We start from the raw sequence: 20,795 nt of genomic DNA, 5'->3' as shown, positions 1-20,795 counted from the left end.
TTAGCAGTCCGTCCGTTTCGTTGGCTACGTTGTTACCGGGTTGCCGGGACTGGTCTGCTCCTGAGCGCGCGGAAGGGCGAGTAGGAAGGGTGCGGAGGCACGGACATGGCGAAGGCAGGCCCAAGGAACTAATCCCCCTACCGCGACGAATGCCCAAGTGCCCAGCCGGGTCCCGGTCAACCCAGTAACAACGCATACGAGAGAACCGACGGACTGCTAAAACTCTCTATTCTTTCCCCGCCAAGGAACAATTCTATCGGACAGACGCGCATTCTGGCCTCCCCAGACAAACGATGAAGGATGAAAAGCATTCTCGCGGCTGCGCTATTCACCCGTCGAACGCCGCGTAAGCAACCAACATGAAAGCAAGCACAAGCTGCGGCCTGCTGCGTGGTTATTCTTCTGCCTTTGACCTTCGAGAAAGCACGTACGGCTGAAGGGCGGGCAAACTGACCATCTTATAGGAATAGAAACGCAGTAGCGCTTTGTGGATTTTTGTACTCGAGCCTTGGCATCAAAAACAGCCAAATCCTAGCGATGTAACGGCAGGAACGCCGTTCCTGCCGTTCCTTCAAAAACGTAACGAGTTACCGTTACAGTTCCACCGACCCTCAATGGAACGGTGGCGTTCCTCCGTTCCTCCAAAAAGGAACTAGTTCCAGGAACGCCGTTCCTTGTAACGCCGTTCCGTACAACACTGCTTTAAACCATACACTCAATCGATTTCCGTATCGTGCATCTTGAGTGTGTAGTTCGCCCCGTGTCGACCATTTTGTAATAGCTCAATCGAATATGCGTCAGCTTCGTACCATGAGGGATCCAGTTTAGAGTCTGACTAAAGGAAGCATTTTCACCTTGAAGAACTTGTATAAAGTTTACTTTCGGTTGCGCGTTTTGCAGTGCGCCGCACTGCGGCCGCCTACAAAGCTGCCCCTTGGAATACCACACTGCTCTCTCATCCGAAGCACGATGCTCCCTTGTGATTGATCACAGATGACTCCAGCATCGCGTTTGGATGCTGCCTCATGCAGCTCGTGAACCATAACTGGTGCCTATCGAGCATTTTATAACAAACTATACAGCCGAAAAACGCCCTCTTCTCGCATTTCCGCCGATAGAACTTCGGCCCCTGCGGAGACGCCTTGGTGAACTTATTACAGGGATCTTTCCACCTGCAAGGCGGTTCTGCACTTTCGCCCCATCATCGACGTACAACATTGCACCATTCTATGCCGACCACAAAACCTATCCCGTACACCTTTTCTCAACGCCGCGCTAAACCCCCACCAGTCCTACAGAACCGACTGTCACTTACCGTCCAGTTTACACCCGGCATCCAGTACATCATGGGTAATGATAATATGCTCGCCGACGCCCCCTGCCGCGCCGACGCTGTCCAGTTGGAACCCGTGATGACTGACGCCTTCTCCAACTCTCAGAAAATGAATGCGCAACTCCACCAGCCCCTCGAGAATGGCTCTTCTTTTCATTTTGTACAAGTTCCGGTCCTTGGGTTGACGGATTGTCCACGGTGACATATTAAGAGGATGAGTGAGACGCTAAGTGAAGTCACTGCATCAACCTGCCCATTTCAGCCACTTACACAACCCCCGTCATCCTAGAATTGGCATTTTACACACCTCTTCATTAACCGCTACGTTTGACCCGCAATGCAGCATGGCCGCCCCACATGGGCACGCATTTGGATTCAGAGCGAACGCACCAAAACCACCCGCCTCGTACTTCACCACCAGGGCACTTCCCTGATGTCGGAGTGGTTTCAGCCCGCAAACATCAACATCACTGCCCATCTTCTACCAGCCCAGTGTTACCGCTATAGCCTCATTACCATTAATTGTCACGCTCGATAGCCTGAGGTACGGCATCTAAAAATGACTGCTGCAGAACACGTCGCCTCGGCTTTCGTCTCCCGCTGCATATTCCATTTCGGCATCCCTCGTCGTGTCACAGCGGATAAATAGCGGCCGATCATATCTCAGCTCTTCAGGCTCCTAGGGCTGCCTACCGGTTCGAGCGTTTGCGGAGCGCCAATAAAGACCCTTGCGCGCACAGGATGATTGAGCTCTTCCACCGACAGCTCTAGCAGCCATCATGTGCCACCCGAACTCAATCTTGCTCGAGGCTCAACCGGCCGTCACTATCGGTCTGTGCGCCACCTTCACAACGGACATTCCGGCACACTCGCAGAGGTAGTCTACGGGGGAGCGCTCCATTTACTTCGGGAACTGCTCACCAATGCATTTTCCGACATCACCAGCTTGGACCCTACCGACTTTGGAACCGGCTCCGACACACTTCAGCCGCCCTGCGTTTGTAGCCAGTAGCAAATCACACCAAGCAAACGCCCGTTGCTTTTAAGGACTTGGCAACATGAACGCATGCCTTTTCCCGCGACGACACTGTACGCACGCCTTGCGAAGAACCTTACTCCGGATCATCACTAGTCATTCTTCGTGGCGACAAAAACTTCACCCCACAAATCAACGTGCACGACGCCCGCATTTCCATCAACTGATGGAAGCCGTAATACATTCTCTCAGAGGCGATGCCACATGTTATCCATCCACAACATCGTCTGACCCCTCGGTCTGTGCCCTACACCATCCGCTTTGGACGCCGGATGCGTTCCATCATTTTTCTTCAAATCTGAGGGCTCCTTTCTGCGTTGGGGCGTGGTGTAGTGATCTTGACGGTGCTTCTCATAAGGAGCGCCGGCGAAAACAAGAGCACGATACAGGCACCGGACCCGGTAACCGAAGCCTCGCGGCGGCAGGGCGTGACAAGTCGACACTCAGTGCTCCCATGTGCGCGAAGAGAGCATTCCACTACAGAGGCGACCGTGTACGTACCCACGAAAGGGGCAGTAGCTGTAATGCGTTTTTACTTGAAGCAATAAAGCCATGCGTCTTCAAAATAATATAAAGACATTCAGATATCTAACACAGTTTCAGCGTAGCCAAAAAGTAATTTGTTTATTTATCAATATAAACTTTGTGCGAAGTATTTTTTTAGAACTGACCAGCACATAAGCACTCCCTACAAACTGATGAAAGCGAAACATTTACTTCTATCTGCAAAAAATCATCGAAATATTGTAATCATCGTGTCTTTGCATCTTTATTTTTCTCTACCTAGTTAGAACTGAGACGGTTAAGTAATCGCACTTGTCCGGTTGATATCGATGCTTAAACTTGCGTAGCACCAGAGCTAAAAATTAGAAAGGCTATTCATAATTAAAACAAGCGTAAGTAAAATTTTAGAGTACCGGGTGAAGAATATTGGAGCTCGAAGCGTAACTTTAGCCGCATTAATATGCCGGAATGAACCGCATTCTTACTGCTCGGCGCCGTGCGTTGGTTCACCGCCGTACGGTTGTAATTGTGGTTATATACCGTAAGATGGCACTATCATGATAAGGCCATCACAGCTTGATGGCGCTGTTTTTACCACACAAGCCAATACACATATTCACATGGCTAAGCAAAGAGAGAATGTATTTTTCTAATCTCGTAATGGCTACAAAGACAATTAACATGCCCGATTAAGACCCCAGCATTGAGAATGCAAGGAACATTTGGGTCATTCCATGCCAAACGTCCCAGCCGTAAAATCGACCATCACGGATTTGCTCAGTAAAAATTGTGGCTCATCCTCCCATGGCCCACAATGCTCCCTGAAATTGTTTTCTGTCCAAAAAAATTTTGTTCTGTTTCTAGCGGCCCTTTTATCTCCAGGGTTTCATGCAAACGTACGTCTGTGAAAAAAAATTGATGAAAAAGTAAATTCTTTTACAATGGCCACCATTTTTTGCGGACATCATGTCGAGGCCCTGGGCTGCTGCGTGCTGAATTTTTAAAATATTTTTCCTTTTCTTTGCTGTGATTACGCCATTCAGAAAATACACGATGTCGAGCATTTTCAAACATTTTTAGCAAACACAAGCACATTCTCTCAGCCCATGAAGCATTAGTACGCGTATCTCAGCATTGTGGAAAATTGGTAAAGACTATATTTACACTGAAAAAAGATTATTTCTGCGAGAAAACGTTTGTCAAACTTGGGAAAATCTCCCTAATGGTCCATATTCACCTTGAAATTGCGCAGTGTTGTGCTCGAAGTAAAAATATCAAATGTGAGCCATTCACTAGTAAAAATGATAGCAGTTTATTTCAGAAAGTTTAATCAGAACAGTCTTTGTTTTAGCAGAGAAAAAAAAGTTCGGGCTTCACAAAGGGTGTCTGGAACACAATTTAAGGCAAAAAAAGTTCCAAATTTGCTTGGCAAAAAGGCCAAGCAAATTTCAAAGCTCCTACTTCATCTCTGTTTCCAACTTCTAATCAAAACAATGATTAGAAGACGTGTTTCATGCGTTTCTTTGAAGAACGCATCACTGGGCTCACTGTTACTAAATTTGTTGCAAGCGGGAAACGTCTCAGGGCGTGAGCATGCTTTCCAGGAGCGCGGGTTTGCGCACACACCTCTGCATACGTTTTTCTTACAGGAACTTACCGTGATCTTTTTGGCGTTTTCTTCAGGGTGTTTAATATTTCAAGAGCATTTATTAGGTACCCCATATTGCCCATGCATATTGCAGGGGTTGCCGTGTCACTCGTAACTAAACAACAGCCGCATGGGGAAGACCGATTATATTGTAGCTGCCAAAGGTTATTCAAGGATTAAGATTCATGAGTAAACGTTTAGACCAAAACTAGTTAGGGTTCATGCGAAGCACCTGCAATAGAGCAGCAGCGGTGGGAAACAAGCTTTACTTACTTCCTATTGTGACTCCAGTGCCCATCTGGAGTGTACACACTGGTCTAGAAGCTTAAACGGGAAGTGTATTTGTTCTTCAGTGTTTCTCCATGCAGTACGTTCTTATTGAGCGATTTTACCGTGATGGGGTCAAGCCTCGAGAAACCCGTAGACCTGACCCGTAAAAAGTATGTTCCACCACAGGTAACTAAGTACATTCTAAGAACTGTGTAACAGGAGCATTTCACCAGAACTATGAATAGGGTCTGCTCCTACGTGTTTCAGGGTACGTGACACCAATATTGGTGGCACTAATTGTACACGTTCCACTTAATGATACAAGATGGCCTTCTGGTCTGCGGACGTGTAACTATTTGCAACTACGACATAGATACTCCCATTAAAAAGTGCACGCCAGTGTCTATTGCGTCTGAATATGTTGGCTACCACACTACGGCCGCAACTGGACAGTAGATGTTTAGGTTTCCGCATGTTTAGGTTTCCGCAAATAACTTGAGATCAGGACCATAAATGGACATATACTTGGGAATTGTTGATTCTGATATACAAACCTTTTCTTGCCCATGCCAGTAAGGGCGAGAAAATGTACAATGCATACAGCCAAATAAGAGCGACACTACAGTACAACAGGATAAACACTGCAAGCGCTGCTTGTTTGGAACTTGCTATGAGTCAACAAGCAGCATTTTGTTTTGTTGAGTCCTGGATTTAATAACCGCAAGAGAAGCTTCTACTACTGGTGCTATGACTACTAGTACTACTACCAGGAGTACTACTGGTAATCCTTTATTTTAAATTAGGAGCTAAATAAAATCGCAACGCAAATATAGGTCACTTCTAAGAAGCGGCTTTCAATTTCTAGTTTCAGTGGGGCTAAACGATTTTCGAAGGCGGAGAAAGCATGGCAGAAATGGCATTGGAGAGCTCGATGAACCTGTGGTTGCTGAGCTTTTATCAGTGGCAAGCTGGCCTTAGTGCAGGCGCTCGAAGTTCACTGCGTAGAACAAAGACAAAAAAAACATGAATAGGAATTACGTAATGCCAGATTTTCGCACAACATAGCAATCCTAAATATATATGTGTGAAACGCATTTATGCCTTGTTTGCAAGTGGGCAACTAAAGTTCTAAATTCCTCCAGTACTTTGTTTTAGGCATAAAAATATCGAAACAAACAACAAAGCGAATTACAAAATATCTTGAAGTTTTAGTATGCAAGCATCTGTTCATGTTTTTATCAGAGTAAATGTACAAGGCAGCACTGAACTTCCTTGATTTAGGTTGTCGGCACAAAATATTCTTCGCAGAACACCCACATAGTCCATTTTATATGCCCAGCTTTCTGAACAGTACCTATAATTTGAAATGAAGTCAGCTAGGAATTCCAAAGTAGTTTTTCGTGAGCATGCCAGTAAAACACCACCCATATAGCTGCATCATTCTTAGCCTGGGATTTATGACAACGCCATCTGCTTCTTGATAACGGTGGGGATATGAGGTGAGTTAGCTTATGGAATATCATATATCCCTAATTTGCAGCGCGCATTGAACCCTCCGTACATTCACACCATCGTATGACGGGCATTAGTTAGAGAGAGAGAGAGAGGGATAGATAAAGAGAGAGAGAGAGAGAGAGAGGTGGAATACTTTGGGTGCATTACTGCTATATACAGGGTTACGGGCTGAGGAAGAATACTATGTGAATTAAAGATTTCGAGAAAACCTCCTATTGTTCCGTAAATGCGGAGAAGACCACTAATAAATGCTTCGGAATTCATATTGATAAAGAAAAGTTTAGAAATCAAAAGCAGTCGAAATATATATCCAAATCAATCCAAATACAAAAGCAATCCAAATGCATATCCAAAATCAGTCAGTTCGCATTATCACCAGGAGCCATCCTCAGTTTAATTCCCAGGATTTATTACGCTATTATAATGTGTTACCTATCATCAAGTTGTTTCCGTGTATTTTAAGCATAATATTTTTTAAATCTTTATGTTCCCAAGTGCATTTTAATTTCATTGACCCCAGATTGTTAGTAAACCAGAACAGAACAAGATTTGCCTCAAATAAACATTTTTGCTACCACGAGCTTTAACTAATTACGGCAAAATGATTTCACCTTTCACAGCCATATCAATTTGGAATACTTTACCAGCTGCTGTTAAATCCACTAAATGCGTGTCTTCATTTAAATCACCCTTAAAAAATCATGCCTTGTCTGAATAATTGTGTAGCTAACGCTTATTCTTGTTCTTGTTAGTCTTTCCTATTGTGTAATTGATATGACGGCCTTCTACACCTACCTCGTACTTTTTCTGCTTCTATGTTTTAATCGAACTGTTGAGTTCTTTTATGTTGTTATTGCCATACATTCCAAATTGAATTTGTTTCTGCTATTTATTGTTTTTTTTATATTTATTGCTTTTCGCTATTTATTGTTTGCTGCCTGAAATTTACTAAGTGATTACCTCTGTTGTTAACTCACCGAGGGTTCCGGTACAGTATTCGACTTTGGGACCCTTGTCTGTAAAATTTTGTACTTTTTTATTACTTGCCTACTGCATTTCAATAAACTCTTCTTCTTTTTCTTCTAATGTTACAGATACCTGATAAGATACGACTTTAGCCCAGGTATTGAATATAAGCAGGGGTGTATGAATACAGATAGGGTTCAGTTTTTCGGATTTCCTCCTAATTAAACTCAGCGTACTTGTTTTATTTTATGGTATCTTCGCGGTCTTAAAGAAGATATTCTTCCTCGTCTACATCAAAGAGCCAATTGTGGCCTCTCTTTATAATCTAGCTGCCATCAATAGAGCCGCCCGACCACAATTAAAAATCCTTGAACCAGACTTTCATATAGGCAAAGCATTTTAAAGTACTAAATATGGTGGCAATGTTGATACTTGTGAGCATTGTAGAGCAAGAAAAAGCACGAGACATATTTGCAGTAATTAAAACATCAATACGTGGTGAAATTTGCATTGCTTTAATTAAAAATACATGAATGCTTGGTTTTTGCAAAATAAAATAAGAAATACTATTAAAATTGTTTGGCCACAAATTACAACAAGCGCTGACGGATCCTCCTTTTGGCAGTGTCCGAAGTTCAAAAGTAACAATAGGGTCCACTATATTGCGGAAACAGTTAAACGCGGCAAAATTGAATTGACTTCAGCAAACCTCTAACGGTTTTACCTTGGGAGGAGAGATGAATACACGTAGAGCTAGGCGAAATCTCGCATTTTCATCGAGTGGATGTTTATAACGATTTCAGCACAGTGCTAATAGGACATGGCATAAGAGTGTAGCCGGGAAATGGTCCGCAACGAATGAATAGGAGCACGCAAGTAAAGGAGCAAGACAATAAACAGCCGTATTTTTCGATGCCAATAAAGCTACATTAAGCGATCACTTCGGGTAAAGTAAGGTTACATTCGGCGATATTTCTTTTTGAAAATTTGTTTTAATAATGTGATCTTTTTCATGAAGCGCAAGGATCGTGTGATTAGTCGAGTATATCTTTTTTTTGCCCACAACACAACGCGCATTTCCCGCACAGTATAGTGCCGAGAGCACTCCTGTTAAACGTTTACATCCTCATCCAACGTATCTTCAAGTTCAGAGATAGCTAATAAGAATTTGTTTAGCTGTTTCTAATAGCCTCAAGATTGTAGATATCGGTAAAAAAGTCAGGCCGAAGATTAGACACCTAAACTTCAAGATTATCCTTGCAATTTGAACGATAATGGAAAAAAAGACATGTTTTGTTTTTCGAGGCAGTAGGCTCACCGCCGAACTCACTGGCGGCGCTATGGCCGCTTCTGCCATATGGCAGCGCCCACACTACTAGCACACGTTCGGCATTACGTAATCCCCAAGTGCCCAATCGGTCATTCATACGTTTGCAATAATAACTAGTCAAATGTTCGTTGGTGTCCCCGCACATTTTGTGACAAACCTGAAAACTCATGAGCGCAGGTTTGCAAGATGGTGGAGAGGCTTAAATCAGGCGAGAAAAATTGCATAAAATCCCACAGCATTGCCTATAGAGATGTCAGCGCGAATGTGTCTGTTTTATTTTGGTTCATCGGCCAGCCTTCTGCCGATTTTGACGGCAATCGCATATGAATTCCTGTATCTACATGCGAAAAATGACCGTCCATGTTACTACTGGACGGAATCAACCGAGCGTGAACACCTACTGACAGACTAGGTGAGATTTCCGAGACACGCTCCTGGAAAGTATCGCAGCCAGTGGCAGTTTACCCCTCGCCGAGTTTGTCGCTGAATTTTGTTTTTGTGGTGCACGCGCCGATATCACACCATTCGCAGAAAACAGGAGCTTGATGTACGATGGATAATAAATGCACTGTGGGAACCCTTAGCGGGCGCTGTTGGGGACTCCAGCCGGGTGCTCGCGGTCGCCAACTTTGGTTGGTAACGCTTTACCATTATTAGTTCCTGGATTGTTGCTTTGTGCTTTGTGGCGTGAGTTTTAACGCTAGTAAAGTAAGAGAACAGGGGGAAATGCTGCATTTATTATCAACGGGAAAGAATTCCTTTGATACGTCAGTCAGTTTTCGCCACGTAATTTAGGGACACCAGAACGCCGCCACAGCAGGTTTAGAACACCGCAAAATTTCAGTTACTTTTGGTTGGGACCCGGTCATATTCGGAGGTGAAGCAGGGATATAGCGCAAAAATAAATGCTCAGTGCACCCTGGTATGCGTGGGTCATAAGACAAGCACACAGAAACAATTGACGTGCGCGGTTCCTTTTCATGCCTTATAACAGAAAAAAAAAAATTAAAGCCGTCCCGATCAGTGTGAAAGCTGACGGAAGCGCAGAGAAAGCCATTCGCCATAATGGGCTGTAGTGCCGTTTCCGCTCACGGCTACCACCCAAAGCAATTCAAACTTCCGGCCTCCGTAGTGCTCGCGCGCCCCCTGCCTGAAACTGCGCCAGCGGGAGTTCTGTTCTTTTTGTGCTTGGTTTTCCTTCCGCATGCGCCGGCGTTGCACTACCACTTTTTTTAAAGACGATAGTCTTTCTTGGGCTACTTAAACCCACAAATCTTGGTCTGTCTGTCTGTCTGTCCGTCTGTCTGTCCGTGACTCCATTCAGCCACCCGGCCAAAGTAAAACAATGCCTGCGCAATAGTCTTATATAGTCACAGCTGAATCTACCCGTCTATGTCCGGTGTAATGTTCATATTTGTCAAAATTGTTCAAGAAGAACAAGATATTACGCAAATATAAGACAACAAATCAAGAAAGAAGTGATATTTGCAGTGTTGCTTTATAAAAAAATGAAACACGCTTGACTTTTGCGAAATTAAATACTTCATCAACTGCAGAAAAAAAATTCACTCCGCCGTCGCCTGCTGTCGCCCGCGTCACTATAGCTTCTGGCGCCATTTCAAGAAATCAACCAGCAACAGTTACGCAATGTTCCACTAGATAGGTTCCACCTTCTGCTTGCAACGCACGTGGAGTAGGGAAACGCGGTTCTATAAACGTTGAAGTAGGGCGCCTCGATTAACGCGCGTCTTCGCCGTACGGCAGCGTTCGCATCGAGACACCCTGTTTGGAGCAGTGGAACGCGGGAAATTTAAAATGATTTCAGCAAACCTTTGGCGTCTTTACCTTGGGAGGAGTGCGACGCAAGATGAACAACATGACAGGGGAGCGGGAAAGCGAAGGGAGGCATTTACTTCGCAAAAGCCGGTAAATACTATCGTCTTTTGACGGCATTTTCAACGAAAGGAGCAGATACGCGGCCAATTTTTTCGCTTACTATCGCAAAAACCAACCCAGAGAGCGTTCCAAACTAAATGAACGCGGGCCCTGTCTGTTAATTATATATATTTTCCGTCAAATGTACCTGCAGCTTTTTTAACATGCATGACAACCGCCAGCGTTTCACGAGTCTCGAAAGGTTTTGGCTATTTAAACCGCGTGGTTTTCGAAGCCTCTGCGGGACGCCCTACGACGGAACGCCGTGCTCTACTTGGGTCCGTTATCTCGCTGCACTGCCTGATTGCGGCAGTCGTTTTACAATGACCGGTACACCGAGCTAGGACGACAACGCGAGCCACTAAAGTGCTGTGGACTTAAAAAGACCGCATATCTTCTCACCTTTCTCCTTTTTCTCTGCATCCTGCCCGACAGCTGCCAGAGGCAAGAGCCGGTCATTGACCTTTCTCGGGTAGCTCGATACATCACTTCCGAGGTGTCGTAGTGTGTTCGATTTTCTCTTGTCGAGCAATTTCTCTCTACCCTCTGGCTTCTATACCCGCCATGCCGTTTGTAGTCTAGCGGCGAGCTGGCTCCACTTCCCAAGCTAGTAGAAGACGCTGCAAGCAGACGTCAAAAAGTCACTGACTCATGCCTTTCGGCGAGTTTTAACATAACGTTGCGGATTTGTTTCGTTCTTTTGGGTTTTCAGGCTTCAGCGCAAGACACGCGGACGACTGGTGCATGCGATTCGCATGCCACTCGTCGTTACCACGGTCGCCACGACTTGTCGAACGCGTGAATTTGAGGCACATGGTCCGATGTGCGCGCGCGATGCGTCATCGGCGCCGCTTCATTCACTGTTTTTGGTCGATGTTGCCTCCTTGTTTAGGCGCACTCACGCCAATTTAGATGTGATCAAGAGAAATCCGTGCAAAAAAAGAAAACATTGATCAACTTGAAGTGAAAATGAATAGTGCTATAATGTTATACATTGCATTTTTAAATATTCAGTAGCGTGATGTGAAAATATTTAGCACACATGATTCCGCTCCTCTATGCTGTAGGTGCCGCTGGCAACTTGTGTCTACCAGGCGGAGAGCGCACGGGTCGGCGGCGGCGAAGAGCTGCTTCCCACAAAATACTCGTAATGGCCACTGGCGCCTCTTCGGGGCTTTAAAAGAAACTTTCTTAGCGATGACGCCTTCGGGCTCTAATTGGGTGTGGCTGCACGACGATCGCAACGGTGGCACCACTGCACCTGCCCTGCCAGTCGCACATCGTGAGTCTCCTCCGACCAGAGAACGACGCCAAGCCCTCTCCTAACGGTCAGTCGTAACGATCAGTTGCATGCGAATCACGTGCACCAATCGCACATGCGTCTCGCACGTTAATGATGGTTCAATTTGTGCGGTACTAAACTTTTCAGGCAAAACGTTTTATTTTATTAAAATGTTTATATTAGTTCAGGCGAGTGTTCCTTTGCGTGAGCATAGGATGCCCGTAGGTCGAGCCATTGAAAGAATGTTTTTGGTTGGACGCACGGAAATGGCGCCAGCTGCTCTTCAAGAAACGGCGTAAGAAAGCATCTGAATAATTTTTTGTTTTGTTATCAGGCGTACTTCCTCTTTTCAATAACGCGTACGAGCACGCCTGCGGAAATCTGAAAAAACTTGCTAAAAAGTGGGAAGTTAATGTTCCACAAAAAAATAAGGCAATCTTCCCTAAAACAGTAACAATTTCGCAACGCGATGGCAAAGGATACACAAATCAGTCGGTGTCACCGGGACATCCTCTATTTCAGCATCATGAAGAGTACCATCAGAATTGAGCACGTCGGCGAAATCAGCGAAGTGAAACCGACGCAGACGACAGAAAAAAAAGTTTGCTGCCTTCACTGTCCGTTTTGGCTGGGCCTGTCTGCTCCTCAATTTTCCGTTTCTTCTGTACTCAGAATAAGCTTGACCTACATAATTATCACGCACCTTCCTTCCCAACAGTCAACTTCTGGCAGCCAGCAGGCTGCCAGAACACCCGTAACTCGAAAAGACCCAGTAATTTTGTACCATTTACAACATCGCAGTGAACAAACTCATTATAACAAGTAAGTTACATTCGGCCTAATGATGACGTCTTCTTGGCGGCTATTTGCAAGATCACTAATTTTGGGATTCTTTGAAAACAACATGAGTTATAGTCATTTTCTGTAATCAGGCTTCCTCCGGAGATGGCTATGCTTCCCAGCGCAACTAGATATGTGGGAAAGCCAGCTTCAAAGACCATGGTTAAACCACTCTTTGTGATGACAGCTTCACGTCTAGGCACAAACCCGTTGCTGAAAAGAGAGTTTTAGGGGCAATGTAACCCGTTTTATATCCAAATATCAACCGTGAAACCTACTAAACCAGCGCAGTAGAGACAAGACGAAGACAAGGACACACAAAGCTAACGCTGGCCCTGTGTGTCCTCTTTACATCATTAGTACCGAATGTTTTGATTGTTTTACTACTCCAGCAACCAACGTGTTCTGCATTAACAAAATGTGATAGGCCTATGAACTAATGTTTATTTTTTATGAATTTCTCTGAGCAGAGAACCGGGTTTTTGAACGACTGAGAAACGTGGTTGAGAAAGAGCCTGACACAATACCAGCAAGGACTGTCGTCAAGGCCAGCTCCAGAAACGCTCCTCTGCTAAATGTTTCGTCGCTATTAAAACCAAATGTAATCATTCTGTACTGAGAACATCACGCCCGTGATAGTTCAAAGAGCAATATTACGATCAAGCTCCGTCGGTCAGTTTTCAGTGGAACATATGACGTTTCGTAGTTATCGCAATACTCTTTCTTACCTATTTATGTTTAATATTGTAGTGCCATAGTTAGCTTCAGATAAAAGCTCGCACTTTCACAAAAATAACTCTACGTAATTCAGGGCACCTCATTCGAGCACCTAACATCTGTTGTCATAAAACTGGTACTATTTCTTGGCAAATATTTGCGCAAAAATCGGTAAACTTTATACAGATCAGACGAACTTCCATTTGGGGGAAACTTGTAACTCGCGCTTCAGCGATTTGCATCGATTACTGATTGACCCTAAGGTGATGGTGCTGTTTCCTGCACTCACCTACGTTCTTGCCCATAATATTTCTCAAAATATCCCTGTCCATATTTGAAGGCATATTAAAGATTCAAAATGTTCAACATCTTTGCGATGACATGTGCGATTCATTGCGCTCTCTACTTGTCTACGGTATAAATATTTTCTTGGCATCCTAGGCTGTGGTGCCTCAAAAAGTTACTCCAGACGAAAAACCTCAGTTCATCGATTAAGGAAAACTTCTTGAAATATGAGATTACTACGCACGTGGTATTTGGTCCAAAAGTTCTGCTGGAACATTGGACTCTGAAATCGATCGCCGCTCCCGGCGACAAAAGGCTAAACATAGTCTTCTTCCTTGGCAACGACGTCGGCAACTTCGGCTAGGTCCTCCTGCAAGCACAAAATCCAGCTTGTAGCAACGGTATTTAGAACATAGAAGAAAGTGATTTTATGTTTGCAAAAGCGAAATATCACTAAGCTCCTCCTCATATTTACTATGACTCGGTGTACGGGCTGTAATAAACAGTTAAATGTGTCGTGCAGCACTTCTCGATCAAATATTGTTTTGCTACGGAATCTGAACGAGGATTCCTACAAACTGCGTGGCGGCAGGTACGACACAGTTGGGATACAAATAAATCTAATGTTTGATAATGTCGTTGTATCACCGCATTCTTTCCAAATATTATGTGTCGACAATTAACTGCTATTATTACGGTAAAAATACCTGATATTATAATTATGAACCATCGAAAAAGACCTTTTAAAACAAACCGTAGAAAGGTACCCTACAAGTTTTCATTTCTATTTTTGTTGGCCCCAAGGTACACCGGGGCCATTTCGTGGGCTTTGCGGAAAAGAGGCCCGAAATACAAAAAGCAAAAAAAGTTAGGCTGTTCGAAACAACTTCTATAGGAACCGGGAATAAAAATGCGGAAAGAGTTAGAAGGAACTTTAGTTGACCCCAAACTGGTAGAAGGAAGGCGGCGACAGGGAGGAAGTCACCTAGCCTTCCCCGTTAGATGCCGGCCATGAGCCCGTGTGCCCTAGCGGCATCTTCCGCCAGCTGCATGAGTAGTTGTTAAACGGGGTGAGAGGTGAGCAAGGCGGCCCGCCCATTGCTCTTGAGTCCCGATGTGTAATGCTCTATTAGGTGAACGAGGTTTCTGTGGGCATGCCCATATGATGTGTTGTAGGGTGGCTTTGCCTGCACACCACTTGCATCTGTCGGAATACGTGTCTGGGTAATATCGGTTGTAGAAAACGGGGTTGGGGAAGGTGTTCGACTGTATTCGTGTCCATGCAACCGACTGCGATCTGTTGAAGAAGAGTGTGGTGCAGGGTACTTGAGGCGGCTCAACCTGTAGTGGTGCGTAATTTCCCTGTACATGGCCAGCCTGTGTCTGCTCAGTCGCAAAGCATCAAGCTGACAGAGTCTCTGTGGACGTGTTGGTAAGTGTGAAGCAACACCCTACATTAAAAATGATAAGGTTCGAAACAGGGAAAGACTTGGTTGGCTCGTCCAATGGACTTAACAATGAACAGAACGCAGAAGTGCTACCTAGAATAGAGGGAAGGCACAGAGGGTGAGCAGCAAGTGTGGGGGACTGGTTCCGTGAAAGGGAAACAGATGAGACTAGATGGGGAGAAGTTGTGGCCACACTAAGAGATTCAGTCAGAACAGCTGTCAACTGCAAAATTGATTGAGTACTACCACCGAGCTACGGGGACACACGTCGAGGTGTCTACCGCGTAGGTAGCATGCTGCAATACAGAGACGGCGAGGACCACTTTTGAGAGCCAATCACGATCCTGGTTAAGCATTCGAGTGGAAAGGAGCGTCTCCTGACGTGCACCTTCGGCAAGAACATACCTCGGCTAAAAATGCATACAACTGAGCCACGCCTAACCCCTGCCGCACACCGAGCCTCACATACTCCATCCCAGTCATTTTGGCAGCAAAGGTTCGTTGACAGACAAAAAAATCGCGCCAATCCACCCTGCGAATGTGGTTGCAAAACAAAGCTGTAAACGGCACCCACGACAATTACCCATGCGACGTCCCTTCAATTCAGTCACGTGGGAGAGGACGAGAAGGAGAAGGAGAAGAGGAGTGACGTTCTGTTCTGCCCAGCCAATCGGGTGAAGGATGTGGCGAGTCACCTCAGTTCTGCTCATTCGGAGTTTCTCGTTAGAACGATAGCCCTCTATCACCTCTTCCACCATGTTGTGGAGCCCCGTGCTAAGCAGCCTCTTTATGGACGCTCTCAAGGGAAGACCAATGGCCTGCTCAATCGCCTTTCTAATTATTATATAACGTATCTTTATGTCCTCCTTGCCGAGAAGAAGACAGGGGGTTGACGCAAGTGATTCTCGAGAGGACGAAACCTTGAATTGATCGAAAGGTATTGGATTACTTGAGGCCTCCCTTCTTTGTGGCAAGTCGCCAGATTGTGTGTATGATTTGATTGATGCTATGTTTGAGGCGCTGCACATATAATTCACTCTTGGTGTTGGCCTGGAGATTGAGGCACAGGATCTTGATGCTGGAGCTTGGAGTGATGGCCTGGCCATCAAGGAGTATTTGAATGTGTTCCTTGATCTATCGTTTGGCGTGAGGGCGGACGAGGATCTGCGATTTTTTTCGGGAACACTGGAGGCCACAGGCTTTAGCTCATTGGCGTACTAGAATTGAGATGTCATGCGTTGGTGTGAGCTTCCTTTAATTTTTGTAAGTCCTAGCACACGCGCAAGGTGCGCACGGGGCCGCTTGATGTGTGGTGGACGAAACCCACAGCGCTAATGCACGGGGCAAACCCGTAGATGTGCTTGGTGAGTCCACCACCTGTCTTCCCCGTCTCCGCCTGGTTTCGTAGCTTAATCGGTAAGACATCGGGCTCTCGTTTTGTTACGTTATTAGTTCCAGTTTCGATTCCTGGCGGTACCAGTAAATTCTTTCATTTATTTGCGGGAGTTTTCTGTTGACACCAGCGGTCGCAAAAGAACCATTGAGGGTAGAGGTATAAAGCTTTGCTTTAAAAATCTTGATATGAGCAAAGCGGTGTGCGGGAGCTTGAACCATACAACCACCGCGCTACTTGCTCGTAGTGGCACCCATTTACCGCACACATTCCAAATTTGACGCTTAGCATTCGGCTTGGGGCTGTGGCGTTCCTGCAGCCATTTTACTGTGGATGATCTAAATGGCGCATTAAGGAAATATCTGGCGTAGATGCCATCGGATGCAGCTAAGTGACTCCTAAATTCAAGTAACTGTAAAGAATTTCATAGCATGTCTGTCGCATTATTCAAGCATGATATCAGGACCACACTGCCAGGCAACGCCTGGGGAAGTGCAGAGTGACCTCAAGAGCGAACAGTTCGGTGGTAACTGCGGTTGGCATGCCGAAGCAGCGACATGTCATCGAGAACACCCTACGCTGGCCCCACCCAGTGGCTCAATGGTAACAATCCAGCTACGCTTTTCTGCTTAGCAGCATCATTCTCAGCAACATTATTGAAATATCCTGTTCAACAGCCAACATACTCGCACAATTTCTGGCCAATATATGAACGGTAAGATTCATTTCCAAAACTTCCAGATCATTAGCGAATGAAAAAGACTATAACGTTATTTACAGCACAGTAAGTGGAAGGATTACTTAGCGGTGTTCAGTAAAAAAATATTGGTTTCCTGTTTTCAACTTACGCTACTAGTAGTCGCAAGTGCGTTTAGTTGTCCCAAGACTTAAGCATTTCATTATGCCCGATGCCCTGCAAGGTCTGCATTTTAATGGTACTTGGGGCACCAGTGATGCGGGACAGTGGTAAGGCTCGATGGCTGCATTCCACCTCGCCCACACATGGAAAACAAGAGGATTCCTCTAGCGAACACTGCATTCTTGCTCCCAAGTGACGAATACAGCTATATCGGTCATCACTGTGATCACAAACCGTTCCTAGACATTTCTTTCACAAAAAATTGCTTAACATTTTTACACATAAACACTAGAGGCACTTACGCTTTCCTGGCTTGCTTTGTCTTCCGTGCCCCTGCTGGACAACGGCTGCAAGGCCGGCACCAATAGCGCCAACTGCAGCTGCTCCAGCCAAACTGCCAAGTACTGCAGCTGCAGTCGCTGGTGCCCCTTTATGATAGGGTAAATCCAAAAAATAAAAAGTCAGCAAAATTCCACACATTCTTGACAAGGGCAAAATTTAATCAAACAACGTCCAAGCTTGACAATCAACCAGCGATGATTTTAGGAACTTTTAGGAGGTTCTGGGTGTCATAGTGTACGCATAAGTTTCGCTTTATACATATTGTTTAAAGATGTGCGGCGGTGCACTCATACCAAAAACCAATCACTGGAATAAATGCACACGTCATAAACGCCCGGAAGTGTGCCTAATGACGGTGCAACATTTCTCTCTTCACTAGTATCCTTTGTCAGCATTGCTAACTGTAACCCGCATTATCTTGGGCACTATTACGGAAGTATTTCTAAATATTTTCAAAAAGCTGGAACTGCGTCGCTTTTACAGGTTGATTAAATGAGCATGCCATGCAGCCACAATGCTACGCCGACACACAACTTCGATATGCCGAACAAAATTTCCGCAATTTTTTTAAGTTGCAATATACGCTATCAATTATTTAATCCTTTAAATAGGAAACTGTGAGGGCACAGCACAAATTTGCGACAGCAGAATGGTAGCGTAAGAGCATAAGATGGGGAAGTATGAAGTACCTTGATGGCCTGAGACCAAATACCTGCGGTGATAGCACTTAGCCGCCAGCAACATCGTCCTGCATCTCCGTCATTGTGGCCTTGAAAAGGCCTAAATTACAGCGTGTGCCACACAAGGATACTGTCCCATAACATATTCACGGGGCAATAAACCTATTCACTGTTTTATATTTCTTGGGTGGGCATGAATACCGCCCACAAGAGCTCAATAAAAAAAAGTGTCGTACAAACACTAGCATAAATGGGTCATCTGGTCACTCCCTCCGATCAGGCGCCTGCTATTTATTCTTTATGCCATTCTGTAGCTTAAATCAAAAATCCATTAAGAAGGACATAAAAATCGGTATGTATGAAAATCGGTGTTTATGTATTCTGATTTTTTTGCACATTTTACCAATGATTTGATTAAATCCCACGGGTTTGCCCTAGGACAGTTTATGTTATCTTTTCAACAACGTAGATTTGAAAGTAAAAAAATAATGTACTTACCATTCATAGTTTTTTTTAATGCGCCAGCAGGAACACACCAAAGCTGCAGTAATTTTTTCCCCTGCAGCCTACGGCCCTAGATTGTGAAATTACCCTGAGTAGGTTGGTACTAGTTCTTTTTTTACCTAAGGGAGCGAGCCTACAGGCACGAGTAGTCTATTATCTGCTATGAGCGGTCCCAAATGCTCTTGAGGGCTATGCGTAGACTTGTCGCTAACACAAAAAAAAATACAGGACCTCGCATGGCCAAAGACTGCTCATCAGTTAGCAACTTTTTTCAAAAACTCTGCACCGCTTCCCTTTCAGAATTTCCTGTTTCAGTGGCACTTATATATTTGGAAGCGTAATTTGACTATTTTTTATTATTAATCTGTGCATATGAACTTCTGCAAGTATGAAAAGTTTAAAGAAATCATTCATGTAACTCGGAAATTAGGATTTCACACTTTAAAGGAAGTTAGTCCACTGGTTAGCACAATTCATAGTTTAGTAACGGAAGAATGAAACAGGTGAAGAATACCTGAAAAAACGCAACGTACGAACACACCTACCATATAAGTGTTACTCTTGGCGCTCTTTCTTACATACTACGTCTACAAGGAAAAGTTTGGCGGAGGTATGTATGATTTAATAAACCAACCCCATCAGCCGTTACCTGAAAAACACGTCCTGCATGTAGTGAAACTTCGATGCGTCCAAACGTAAAGTAAACCCTTCCGTCCGGCAGCAACACTTATTAATCGTCTACAACCAATTTTCTTCCGCATTGCAGCAATCAAGCAAGCAACGGAGATTCATAACTCAATCCATAAGCGTCAAACACGTACAAATTGGGCAAAAAATAACTCCGGACGACAGACAAGCACCACTTAGCGTAAACATATCATACACGCGCACCCATACACACGCGAACCGAGAAATACCTGCGTACATGTGCAGAATTGACGTATTAATGCGAGGTTGTGGCCGTTACTACATCAGGGTGGCCAGCCCTGCTGGCGAGGCCGTGGTGAGGCTGTGGAAGTGGTAAGCGAATATATCTACTTATCGAATATATCTACTTATCGAAATATATCGAATATATCTACGTGGTGGTGATGATGATGATGATGCCCGTGGGCTGGCGATGATGATTATGATGACATGTGCAGCCAGACCTTCTAGCAGTTTTGCAGCCTAGAATCCGAGAAAATTCATTAACTTCCCGCGTCACTACTACATTCATAAACAGAATCGGTGACAGAGCGTATACCTAACAGCGATACCGAGACCATATTGGTTTCGTCATTGAAAGTTTTATAGGACTTATATTCTTAGCTATTTGTTTTGTACAGCCGTTTGTAAGCACCCAAATTACCCAAACAGCCTTGCGAACGCTCCTGAGATACCAAAAAGAAATCATGCGGGGAATGATTTGCCCTTACCTAGTTTTCCCCTGCTGCGACTTAATCCAGCCGATCCATGCCCTGAGGACAAAAAATATAACATTATGTCAGAATTTTCCGTTACTAATTTACATAACATGTTTTCAACAGGATTTTCTCGAGATTTTATATAGGTATCCCGTTTTCGCCATCCATTCAACTTGAAGCTAAGGCACTTGGAAGCACAGAACGAGCTTTATACACCAAATTGACGTATAGGCTCCGGAACGATCGCCGGGTGGCGCTGCACTCTCCCCGGAGGGGGAGTACGCCGGGCCGGCGGCCTATTCGGCACGTGCTTTTTTCGCTGCGCGCGTGCTGCATTTCTCGCGCTAGGAAGAGGGCTGGGTAAAATTTTCTTTCGACTTATGAAAGCATACACATTAGCACGTGTCCAGCAAGTTCGGTTTACACGTAGAGTAGCTACTGGGTCCATTTTTGCCGGTGCATGTCTTGTCGTCTGCTAGAGACGCGTCGTCTGCTACGCGCT

The 20,795-nt window shown here is 44.9% G+C and overlaps 1 long non-coding RNA gene across 1 annotated transcript; it reads right to left on the bottom strand.

Moving 5' to 3' along the window:
- Positions 1–5,685: 5,685 nt before the first annotated feature.
- Positions 5,686–20,351, bottom strand: LOC144160507 (uncharacterized). The gene is made up of 4 exons (XR_013320376.1): positions 20,306–20,351; positions 17,664–17,789; positions 13,906–14,031; positions 5,686–5,788 (listed from the first exon to the last, which is right to left on the bottom strand). It is a non-coding gene; the product is annotated as an uncharacterized LOC144160507 (long non-coding RNA).
- Between the last annotated feature and the right edge of the window lie 444 nt (positions 20,352–20,795).

This window comes from Haemaphysalis longicornis, unplaced genomic scaffold, assembly GCF_048455015.1.
Source record: "Haemaphysalis longicornis isolate Haplotype H1 unplaced genomic scaffold, Haemaphysalis longicornis Haplotype H1 scaffold_101, whole genome shotgun sequence".
Classification (NCBI taxonomy): domain Eukaryota; kingdom Metazoa; phylum Arthropoda; class Arachnida; order Ixodida; family Ixodidae; genus Haemaphysalis; species Haemaphysalis longicornis.
The sequence above is the reverse complement of the archived record's forward strand: the minus strand, read 5'-3'. Positions and strand labels throughout refer to the sequence as shown.